Below are 12308 nucleotides of genomic sequence, written 5' to 3'. Positions count from 1 at the left end.
TTATGCCAGCATCATTTAGTGAAGATGCTTTCTTTTTTCCATTTTAAAATTTTAGCTTCTTTGTCAAAAATCAGGTTTTCATAGGTATTTGGGTTAATATCAGTGCCTTTGATTAAATTTCATTGGTTCACCTATTTGTTTCTATGCCAATACTCTGCTCTTTTCACTGCTTTTGCTCTATAATAGAACTTGATGTCAGGGATGGTGATGCCTCCAGATGTCCCTTTATTATATAGAGTTGTTTCTGGTATCATGGATTTTTTTCCCTTCATATAAAATTTAGTGTTGTTCAAAAAAGCCTAAAAAGGATTGTGCTGGGATTTTGAAGGGTATTGCACTGAATCTGTAAATTGCTTTTGGTAAGATTACCATTTTTACTATGTTAATCCTACTCATCTATGAGCATGGAGATCTTTCCATTTTCTGATATCCTCTGCAGTTTTGTTCTTTGAAGTCTTAAAGTTCTTGTCATACAGGCTTTTCACCTCTTTGGTTAGAGTTACCCAAGATATTTTATGCTGTTTGTGGCTATTGTGAAATGTAATGTTTCTCTGATTTCTGTGTCAGTCTGTTTATCATCTGTATACAGGAGGACTACTAATTTTTTGAGTTAATCTTGTATCCTGCTACATTACTGAAGGTGTTTATCAGTTGCAGGAGTTCCACATCTATTCAATATAGTACTCAAAGCCCTAGTTAAAGCAATAAGACAATAAACGAAGATCAATGAAATACAAATTGGAAAGGAAGAAGTCAAACTTTCACTATTTGCTGATCATAGGATAGTATATTATGTGACCTCTTTTATGGTTTTATTCCTTCTGCTATCTGTTCTCTTGTTTTGTATATTCAGAGAAATTTAACCTCTAAAAGCTAACCCCAAGGGATTGGCCACAATAGTAGTAAGTTCTATATTACTACCAAGTTTAACTGTGTTCTTCGCTCCTCTACCTGAAAACAGTTTTTAAATAGCTTTAAAGGTAAGGACTCAGTTGTGTGCATTTACAGACAGGTGGAAAGCTATTACCTAATGTCCAATGTGGGCATCTGGGGAAACCTTGAGTAAATGTATATTACTGACAAAAAACAGTGCCTCACAACCATGGGAATTAGCAAAGTCTTCCTCAGTTGAGCCTCAGAGCCAAGATAAAACCTCCTTCTGGTTCAGGTATTAGTGTTTAACAATGAATGACCAACGAGCACAAAAACTAGCAACTGTAATTTTTTCTTCAGGTTGCAGGATGACTGCAATTAAATACTGCTCTCCTACAGAGATTCTACCCACACTAGCCAATTCCTCCTCTGATACTAGCTAACTTCTTCCCTGGGCTCTACAGAATAAACTTGATGTATATCCAGGTTGTTTTTTTAAGTTTCTTTTTTATTAATTAATGAATGAATGAATTATTTTTTACTTAAAAATTTCCATCTCCTCCCCTCCTCCCATTTCCCTTCCCCTTCCCCATTCCCCTCTGGCTCCCTCTCCAGTCCAAAGAGCAGTCAGGGTTCCCTGCCCTGTGGGAAGTCCAAGGTCCTCCCCCCTCCATCCAGGTCTAGGAAGGTGAGCATCCCACAAAGGTCTAGGCTCCCATAAAGCCAGTAAATACAGTAGGATCAAAACCCAGTGCCATTGTCCTTGACTTCTCAGTCAGCCCTTCTTGTCCGATACATTCAGAGAGTCCGGATTTATCACATGCTCCATATCCAGCTTGCTTTGGTGAGCTCCTATTAGATCAGCAATCCAGGTTGTTTTGTAGTTGGTGCTACTTTAACAGAGGTGCATGATTCATCTGATCTCAGGTCTTCTGTATGTGTGTCTGTCCTTTCCTCTTTCCGCACTGCCCCAGTCAGGTTTCCAGAACCAACCCATGCAGAACATAGTTCTCAAGTGGTCAGATGTGAAATACTTTTTTTTCAAGTTTTAATTATTTTAAATTTGATTTTATCTTCTATCTACAGGTCTCTGTCCTTTGCCCCCTCTTCTCAGCCCACCCCCATCCACTCCTTCTAATGGGTAAGGGATCACATGGGAAGTCAACAAAATTTGGCACATTAAGTTGGGACAGGACCAAGCCTCTCCCCTCGGCACTAAGAATGAACATGGCATCCCACCATGGAAATTGGCTCCAATAAGCTAGCTCATGCACCAGGGATATATCCTATTCCTACTGCCAGGTGATCACAGATAGTCCAAGCTACACCACTGTCTCTCACGTATGGAGGGCCTGGTTTGGTCCCACGGAGGCTCCACAGCAGTTGGTCTAGAGTTCATGAGTTTTCACAAACTTGGTTCAGCAGTCTTTGTAGATTTGTCCATCAGGATCTTGACCTCACTTACTCATATAATCCCTTCTCTCTTTCTTTGACTGGATTCCTGGAGCTCGGCCTGGTCCTTTGTTGTGGACCTCTGCATCTGGTTCCATCAGTTGCTGGATGAAGGCTCTATGATGATAGTTGGGGTATTCACCAATCTGATTACAGGGGAAGGCCTGTTCGGGCTCCATCCCCACTTTTTCTAGAAGTCACCCTTGAGGATTCTTGGCAATTTCCTTAGCGCCAGGTTTCTCCCTAGCCCCAAATTCTATAGGTCCTGTGAATTTTTTCAAATGCCATTATGCTGAAATCAATAGAACTCATAACTTAATTCTTTCTACTGATACTGGCAGATATTGTGGTTTGATGGGTACCCTTGGAGGGATTCTAGGTTCTTGTATACCAGAATAAGGAATTGGAAAGAAATACGTGGTTAATAGTCAAAGCACGGACAAATAATAGAAAAAAAAAGAAGATATACTCTAAGGAAGAAAGTGGGACAGAGAAGGGAAGACTTTAGAAGCTCAATGGCTATAACTGTGCAAAGAGTTGAGGCCTTTTTTTTTTTAAAATGTTACATAACCAGGATTTTGGACTATTCTTATAGCTTGGATTTTTGAGTGATTTGCCTAGCACAGACTTTCTTGTGTATGGTTTATCTGTTACATGCATCAAGTATCTCATTAGCATCCTAAATCTCTATCTCTTGGTGTGCACTTTAATATCTTAATGGGTCACAAGTAACTTTCAGATACACTGAACTGTTTCTACATCCATAGCAGTGACTGGAGCTAATTATAATTGCCCTTTGGGGAAAGATGTTTTATCTCTGAATAAGGGCTTCTGCACATCATTTTCTGTCTTATATTTTTGCCTTATTACCTTCAAAAATTCTTGTAGACATATAATTTTCCTTTTTTTCGGGGCATTGCACAATGAAGACTAGGGAGATTCATTCTTTTAAACTGCCTATGATGAGGCAAATGTTTGGGTAAGGAGAGCATATATGACTGATGAGAATGAGAAGGGTGAGTTGGGGGCACACAGAACACAGCGTTCTAAGAAACTGCATGCTCTCTTCCCTCTGTGAGCTGTCACCTGTGCACTTGTAAGCTAATAATTATGTGCAACAGCATCTGAATGCTGCTATTATCCACATGACAAGATGAATGAATCTTCTGTCTATTAGAGATGAACTCACATGAATCTTCTGTCTATTAGAGATGAACTCACAGCATGGGCATAAGGGAGTCTTTAAGTTTTAAGCTCTGAATTAAGTAGATTCTTTGACTCAGTAATGAAGATGAGGGTAATCATTTAACTATAGTATTAACAGTACTGGCAGATACATGAGGAACACTGCACACTTTTCTTTCTTGAGGTGAAATCTCATACCCAATTTTATGGAGATGAATATGAAGATGACGAGAGAAGAATTATATTAAATATTTTATAGTTAGTCAAAAAAGTCAACCAACTTAAATCAGCAATGAGATAAAGACCACATAATCCCTATAATCTCTAATATCAGAACTATATATACAAAAACCATAACACACTTTGTACTGCAACTCTAGTGTTGAGGATACTTAGACTCTCTTCTCATCCTCTAGTAACTTCTTGAAGAAATTGGTAAGAGGATATACCTAGAAATTTCATTTTTATGAGTTTTTTTTATTAGCAATAGATTGTATATGTTTGCATATTCTGGAAATACTGGTATCTGATATGTGACTATTCTTTTAAAATAAAAGTTATAGCTTTTGGATAGAGTCAGGTTAATACCATTGCTTTTGAAAAGCAACTGTCATAGTTGGACTCTGGCAGGTTTCTTTTTTTTTCCAATAATGAAATATATATAATTTAATTTCTTTTTTTTTTATTTTCCCTCCCCCTCCTCCCACCCTTCTCCCCCTCCTCCCATCCTTCTCCCCCTCCTCCCACTCCTCTCCCCCTCCCTCTCCAGTCCAAAGAGCAGTCAGAGTTCCCTGCCCTGTGGTAAGTCCTAGGTCCTCCCCCCTCTGTCCATATCTAGGAAGGTGAACATCCAAACTGGCTAGGCTCCCACAAAGCCATCACATTGCGTAAGATCAAAACCCCGTGCCATTGTCCTTGGCTTCTCATCAGCCCTCATTGTTCGCCATGTTCAGAGAGTCCAGTTTTAACCCATGCTTTTTCAGTCACAGTCCAGCTGGCCTTGGTGAGATCCCAGTACAGTTAGTTCCTTGGGCAGCTGAGGATAGGGAACCGGAAATGACCCTAGCCTATAGCAATACTGACGAATATCTTACATATCATCATAGAACCTTCATCTGGTGATGGATGGAGATAGAGACAGAGACCCATACTGGAGCACTGGACTGAGCTCCCAAGGTCCCAATGAGGAGCAGAAGGAGGGAGAACATGAGCAAAGAAGTCGGGACCACGAGGGGTGCACCCACCCATTGAGACTCTGGCAGGTTTCTTTGCTAGGGAGATGCATATTCAATATTAATTTTATTCTTCAGGTCAAATTTGGAAAGGTTAAATTATCTCTGTGACAACAAATAATAAAGCAGACATATTCTAGGAGGCAATTATGTTAGGGCATGAACAAAGAGAGCGCGACTACAATGTCCCCCAAAGTGACAGAAAATGGGACAATAATGTTGCCTGATGCAATACTTTGGAGTGTCTTGTTGTGTGGGGCAAAACCCCTTCATCTTGTTTTTTGCCATGTACTTTTTTTTTTCTATGATCTCATCCTTGTAATCCAGTTTTCCTTGTTCTTTCTTAGAAGAGTCTCCTTCTTGTTAACTTAGTGCTTCTACCTTCAACATGGGATGGGGATCAAACTGTCTCTACTGAGTGTAAACATTTCTTCCACTGTTCTGATTGTGCAACTCCTTTTTTTTCCCCCAAAAGACACTACATTATGCCTATACATTGGCCTCTTATGACCTACCTGGCCACACTCCTAGGTACTGCCTCATCTTTATTTTCTGAACTATCACAGAGCACACAAATGGCCCTAGTAGATTCTTCCATCTGAAACTTCACAAGTCAGGTGTCCAATGTTCAAATTGCTCTGAACATTCTTATCTTTTAAGCTCCCATAGAATATTCATCCCATTGAGCTTTAAGCATGCAACAGTTTTTTTTTTCAACCCAATGTTCAAATGTCACTCTATTACTTCTCCAAAACACATGGTAAGGCCTGTCATGGAAAATTCTTCTGGTCTAGTACCAAATTTTATCTTAGAGTTTCTATTAATTTAAGAAAACAACTTAACCAAAAGCAACTTGGGGGAGGAAATGGTTTATTTCAGCATATAGATCCATATTACAGTTCATCATTGAGGGACTTCATCACTGAGGCACAGGATTGGTCAGAGAATGTGAAGCACTGGCATTTTCCTTATGGCGTTCACAGGCTACTTTCTTAGAGCACACAGGATCACTTGCCCAATGGAGGCACCACCCACAAAGACTTGAGTCTTCCCATAGCAATCATTAAGCAAGAAACTGTACTTGCCCTCAGGAAATTCTTACAGGTGTATTTTCTCAGTTGTGCATCCTTCTTTACCAATGACTCTAGTTTGTATCTGCTTGACATAAAAGAAACCAGCCTACCAGGAATAGCAGGAAATGATTGAGCTGTCTTGAACAGCAACAGCAAAGCTATCAGTAACATCACGTTCAGGTTTAGGATTTTATTTCTATCACATGAGCTGTGATGCTAACCATGCTCCAGGATCTGCGATCCAGAAAATGACTTACCAATTTTCTTCTTGACTGTGAAGTCTCTGACCCTGGTTAAATGGCTCCGAGAACCTGAAAATTTTATGAAATTTACATCTTCAATTATTTTCTCTTCCTGATTTCTTCCTCTTCACCCCTTCTTTCTTCCTGTTTTCTCTCTCTACCAAAACCAATGAGACTAACAACTACAGGTTCTCTGCTGTCCTCAAGCACATGACTCTCCTAGGACTCACCTAAGAATGTCTATTCATTTAGACACCTAATTATGTTGTGGACTTCTTGAAGACTGAGGCATGTCTTAGAATTCATTTGTTTTCACTCAGATCACTGAATATTGGACCCTGGATACTGTTGACTGCACAAATAATGGATGACAAAATGTTTATAAATGAGTAAATAAGCAAGCAGCAAGTAAATAATAATATAAGTAGCTAATTAGTCTCTGTCAAAATTGAAAAAAAATAGTAGCTTTTAGAAATGTATTTCACTTTCACTAGAGCTTCAAAATTTGGGTATTTTTGTTAAAAATACCATCCACAGAAGAGATATGAAACTCATAAGCAGCAATCATAGCTTAGGGATATAACATTTAGTGTTGAAGGAAAAATTATCTCATTCATGAGCAAAAGTCAACTGAATTGGCAACTGTGGTTTATGGGAAATGTTTATTCATCCCTAACATGTGTGCTTATGTGTAGAATCTTCAGTGGGTGAAGCTTCTTCTGAAGAGTTATAAGCACACAAATCTTAAGAATCTAATGCTGACTTCTGAATAGTCCAGAATTTCATACCTAATTTACTTTCTACCATTCTTAGGCAACTATAGCTACAACTATCTAGTCTTAAATTCCATGAGAAACCCAAGAAGGATATAATATTATCTGCGTAAACAGGAAGTACAGAGGAAAAACCTTTCAGAACTAAGAAATGCTAGAAACAGCTGACTGGGCAGTCACCCATGGTTCCTCTGTAATATTGGCACATCCATCATCAGCCCACAGGCCTAGAATATCTGACAGACTTTTCTGTGAAGTACCAATTTTAAAGGACTGTACTACTTTGTCTTGACAAAGTCTAGCAGTCACTTTCTTTTGTGTTTTGCTTGTCCAATTTGGACAGCATTTTGTCAGCAGTTGAGGCAAGGGAAGTTTATTTCCCAGTGACTAACTTTTGCCACAAAGAAAGCAAACTCTATATGGTGTTTCTTTGATACCCAGCATCTTCTCTCAAGTATATTGATGCTGTCAGGAGCAGACATGTCTCATTGTCATAGAAAAGCATTATATTATTAAAACATCTTAAATGCCATATTCTGTATGCCTTTGAAGTGTGTGTGAAGACTATCTATCTATCTATCTATCTATCTATCTATCTATCTATATCTATCTGAATATATCTATTTAACCTTGAAAACATACTTAATATGACAAAAATTTTGATTGTTATAGATGACTAAATGCTAACCTGTATTTCTTAATTGTATATTATATTTTAAAATGAACTGCATAAATACAATAAATACCCCATGTTTGAGACATATAACAGAGAAATTCCAATGGAATTTTTAGGGTTGGAGCAGTAATATTATTTGTTTTCCAGTTATTCTCCATTTACCACCAGACATTTGTAGAGATAAATACCTTGAAAAAAAGCGGTGTTGGCTAATCTCTCTGTGTCTGGTCTAGTGCTTAAGAAAACACTTGTACAGTATAGGCATTCTGCACATTCTTTTGAAGCACTGTTATTAAAAGAGTAGCTGTAAACCTTGTGAAAAATCAAAAATTGATTTGGGATAGACTTTGAATAGGTGCCTGGTGCTCATGCTGCTTTATGCCTTGGAGAATGAGTAGGTCTCTTTCAATTATTCTTCTCTGTCTTCCTTTCTCTCATTTTCCCCTTCCAACATAGCAGTGCAGTCTGTGTTGTTAAATAGCAGAAAGCAGTGTTAGATTTTTTTTTTTCGAGAGACATCTACCATAAGAAGGATCTGAGTTTTCTAGCAAACCTGCACTCACTGATGCTGCAGCTTCTTCTTCCCTTTCACAGTCTTAATGATTTTTCGTCATGCTGTGTACCATAGGAAAATAATTTAAAAGTCTGCATGCCCATCCTTCTTTCTGCTTTGCCTCAGCTGGATCTAGAGCAGGACAGGACTTTCTCTATTCATTATCACCTTGTCATTCAGTTACCCCTTGTCTGAGCTCAGGTCACCAGGTGGATGGAGGAGCTGAGTGCAGGGATTGAAGTGCTAATGAGGAGACAGTGTTCAAGCACAGACCCTGTGCTCCCTTAGTCTCCATGGAAAATGGTGACAGTGAGAGGCCATCTTTTTTCTTACTGTTGAATTCATTTGAATTTCAATGCTGCTGTTTTGTGGGTAAGTAGAATATAAAGTTTTAGTTCCAAGAACTACATGGTCCCTGGGAGAGGAAAATTGAGCAATCAGTAGGTCTGTGCAGGAGATTCTTTATGTAAAGAATTATACACTCTCTTGTTGGGGAACTGTTTTAAAGAGCAATGCATAACAATCAATCTGCTATAAAAATTCAAGTTTCTGTTGAACAAATACGGTTATAACTCATCAAACATTAAATGTCTGGTAATAACTCAAGCATTTAATGTATCCTAAAGTTCTTTAAAAACATGACATTGTGAGTTTTGAGCCTCTATGATGGGTCCTACTTTGTGGAGTTAGATGAACTGAAAACCTATTTCCCAGGTTTCCCTCTTGCTCTAGCTCTGAGTTTGGGTTTGACTTTAAATGGATGAGCAAGGCACAATAGAAATAAAAGTTGATCTTCTCTGGAACATTGACTAGGGCTCCAGAACTTCACAGCCTGTGTCTATCCTTTTGGATCTGCTGCTCTAATAAACAGGAAGGAGCTGCTATAAGGTATAAGCTCTCACATCACCCTTACCAGGGTAATGATCCTCTAAATTCTGCTATTTTTATAATTTAAAAATCTGGAAGGGATAATACCAGACAGATGGCTGGGAGGCCAGATAAATGGATCAGTCATTAAAAACACTTGCTACTTTTCCAGAGAACCCAGGTTCAGTTCCTAGAATCCATATGGTATTTTGCAACTGTCTGAATTCTAGTTCCAGAGAATCCATTATCTTCTGACTTCCATGGGTATTGCATGCATGTGGTAAACATACATATATGCCAGAAAACACATTAACAACATTGATTGAAAACAAAGAAATAACAAAGAAAGAAAAGGACTTGACTGCTCCTAAGTATAGTGGAGGAGAAGGTTTATTATGGACAAGTGGAAGAGCATAGTCAGAGGCACGTTGAGTCTAGAGTGAGCATGACCAAGCTCTGTTGGGCCATGTGGAAAAAAGTGGGAGGGGTAAAGAGAGGGGAGAGGGGAAACTTGGTGCAGCATCCAGAAGGCCAAAGGTACAAAAGGTCTGGGTAACCAAAATGTCTGGATTATATAGGAAAGAGTCTCTGAGTGAAGGGCAGGGTTGAGGGCAAAGTATGCTAGCCATACCCTGTAATAATTAGGTACTGAGAGATGTTGGGATAACTTGGGAGCCAGATCCACTTTCATATGTTAAATAGGAACCTCAGCCATTTGTCCCAGGTTTGAAACTTAACAGACATAAAATTTTAAGTGTGAAAAATAAAACCTTTAAAAATAAGACTGATTTTTTTATTTAATTAAAAAAACTTATCTTTTCTCATGTTATACATCAATCCCAGTACCCACTTCCTTCCCTTCTACTTCCTCCACTTTTCCCCATCCCATCCCCCATCAGAAAGAGTAAGCCTTCCCCTGGGGAGTTAACAAAGTCTAGCACATTGCTTTGAGGCAGAACCAAGGCCCTCCCTGTAATGGTCTGTTTTGTCCCTTTAAGAGACAAGCCATGCCCACTCTCTCCCCTGCCCACCACAAGCTGATCTTCAGCTTCCAGCCTGAGTTCCTTCTCCCCCCTCTCTCCTCTCTCTCTCTTCTCTCTCTCTCTCTCTCTCTCTCTCTCTCTCTCAGAAGCAGCTTCTGTCTTTCCTTTCTCCCCACTTCTCCTCTCCCCCTGTCTGTTTCTCTCTCTGCCTCTCTCTGCTCTTCCCCCTTCCCCCCTTCCCTTCCACAATCCACTAAATAAATATCCAACTTCACTCTGCATGGTGTGTCTGTCTGGGTCTCTCACCTGCCACATGGCTTCCCTCCTAGGACCCGGCTGCCTTTGTGGTCTCCCTGCCTGTCACAGCTTGGGGACCTGTGGTGTGGTCTAATGGCCTACTGCCCACTGCTGCCGCTCGGGGACCTGCAGAATTTTACTTAAACCATTATACTCCCCACTATATCTAGGTTGAGCAAGGTATCCCTCCAAAGAGAATGAGTTCCAAAAAGCCAGTACAAGCAGGAGGGATAAATCCTGGTCTCACTATCAGTGACCCCAGCCATACAATTGTCACCTACATTCAGAGGGTCTAGTTTCATCCTTTGCTGGTTTCCTTGCTGTCAGACTGGAGTTGGTGGGCTCCCATTAGCTCAGATAAATTGTTTCAGTGGGTGTACCCATCATGACCTTGACCTCCTTGCTTGTATTCTCACACCTCCCACTCTTCAACCCAAAATCCAGTCGAAAAGTTGGACAGTGATTTAACTCTGACTTTTATCTTCCTGATCCTGTAATAGCTCCCCCTTTCACCCCTAAAGCAGAGGTGTGTGTCTTCATGGCAAGTGGTGAAGAAAAGTGTCTGCTTGTCTGGTGGGTTCTACTTTTTCTTATGAATTGTTATTTTTCCTTTTCTGTGTCCTCTCCAGCTTTTTTTTTTCTGATCACTGGCTATGTACCCTTCAATTACTCCAAGCCTACTGCCAGAGACAATCAAGAACTCTCTTCTAGTTCCATTTGTGATACTTGATATTGACTTTTAAAAACCCCCACCTTGTTCTGATGCACTTGTCCTTCTCTTGTTTCTCTTGTAGTTTTGTGGTTTTGAATTTGTACAGAAAACTCCTCTTCCCATTTTACTTAAATAGCGTTGATTTGGAAATTGATAGAAACTCATGTTGTGAACCATCTTAAGACATGATTGAAGACATAAAGGACATTCAGGAAGCAAATGTTGGATATTGGTGCAAGGCAGCCTGTGGTGTATGATGGTATGTAGATGGCACAAAGTCCACATGTTCACAAACACTAGGAATGTTAAACTCATAGGCTTTGGTTTTCAACAGAAGGGATTTACACCTCTTTCCCACTCAGAAGCCTGGGAGTAGATGTTGTTTAATAGCCTGGTGATCTTTTGCTATCTGTAGAGTCAAGTCTCACTCAAATTCCCCATTCTTAAGAAAGAGGTTCTATGTACTTTGCAAAAAAAGTTTACTCTCATACTCATTAAACATGCTTCCTCCCTAGATATATGGGGTGGTATCCCCTTTGGGGATACATATGCCAAAAAAAAAAAACTGCTTGGACTCAGACTCTAGAACAGGGGTTCTCAACCTTCCTAATGCTGTGACTCTTTAATACAGTTCCTCACGTTGTGGTGACCTGTAATGATAAAAATGCAGGCCATCTGATATGTAACTTCAAAGAGGTCACAACCCATAGGTTGAGAATCACTGTTCTGGAAGTTTGAACTAGCCCTACTAACTAAAGCACTTGCAGGGACCCCTACAGTGATGCGGCATTTGGAACCATTGTTGTCAAAATTAATATAAAAGTAGAAACATATTTAAAGACCAAGTAGAAGTTTTAAAGAATATTCCCAGGAAGAATATTGAAAGCATTTCTTTTAATAATCTAGGGACATAGAAAATGGTGATCTTAAATGGAAATTGTTATGATTTCAAGCACAATTTAGGGAAAAAAAAAGGTAGAAAGAAGGCCCACTACATAAGGCATACTCATTCTTTAATCTTCTATGATTTGTGTTTGTTTTATGTATGTATACAATCTAGTGAGGTTATATTTACCCCAATTACCTTCTTTCATCCCTTACCCACTTTACCGACCTCTTTTTCCCTCTCAGCCAATCCACTCCCCCTTTTGTATCTTTTTGTTTTAGGTTAAAGGCCTTATGCAGGATGCCAAAACTGTTCCATGTTCATGATAGCAGTAGTTATGCCATACTGAGAAGACAGCATTTCACAGCATTTTCTCATATCATCCCTTTATTGAAATCGTTTTCCACCCTTTCTCTTTTGATATTCCCTAGGCTTTAGATGGGGGTCTTATAGATGCTTCACTCAGGGATAAAGACTCATCAGTAAATGACTTTGTGTTAATCA

This window comes from Microtus oregoni, unplaced genomic scaffold, assembly GCF_018167655.1.
Source record: "Microtus oregoni isolate MIOR12 unplaced genomic scaffold, Mior012 000041F_ref0000270, whole genome shotgun sequence".
Classification (NCBI taxonomy): domain Eukaryota; kingdom Metazoa; phylum Chordata; class Mammalia; order Rodentia; family Cricetidae; genus Microtus; species Microtus oregoni.
This window is presented reverse-complemented; position numbering follows the sequence as displayed.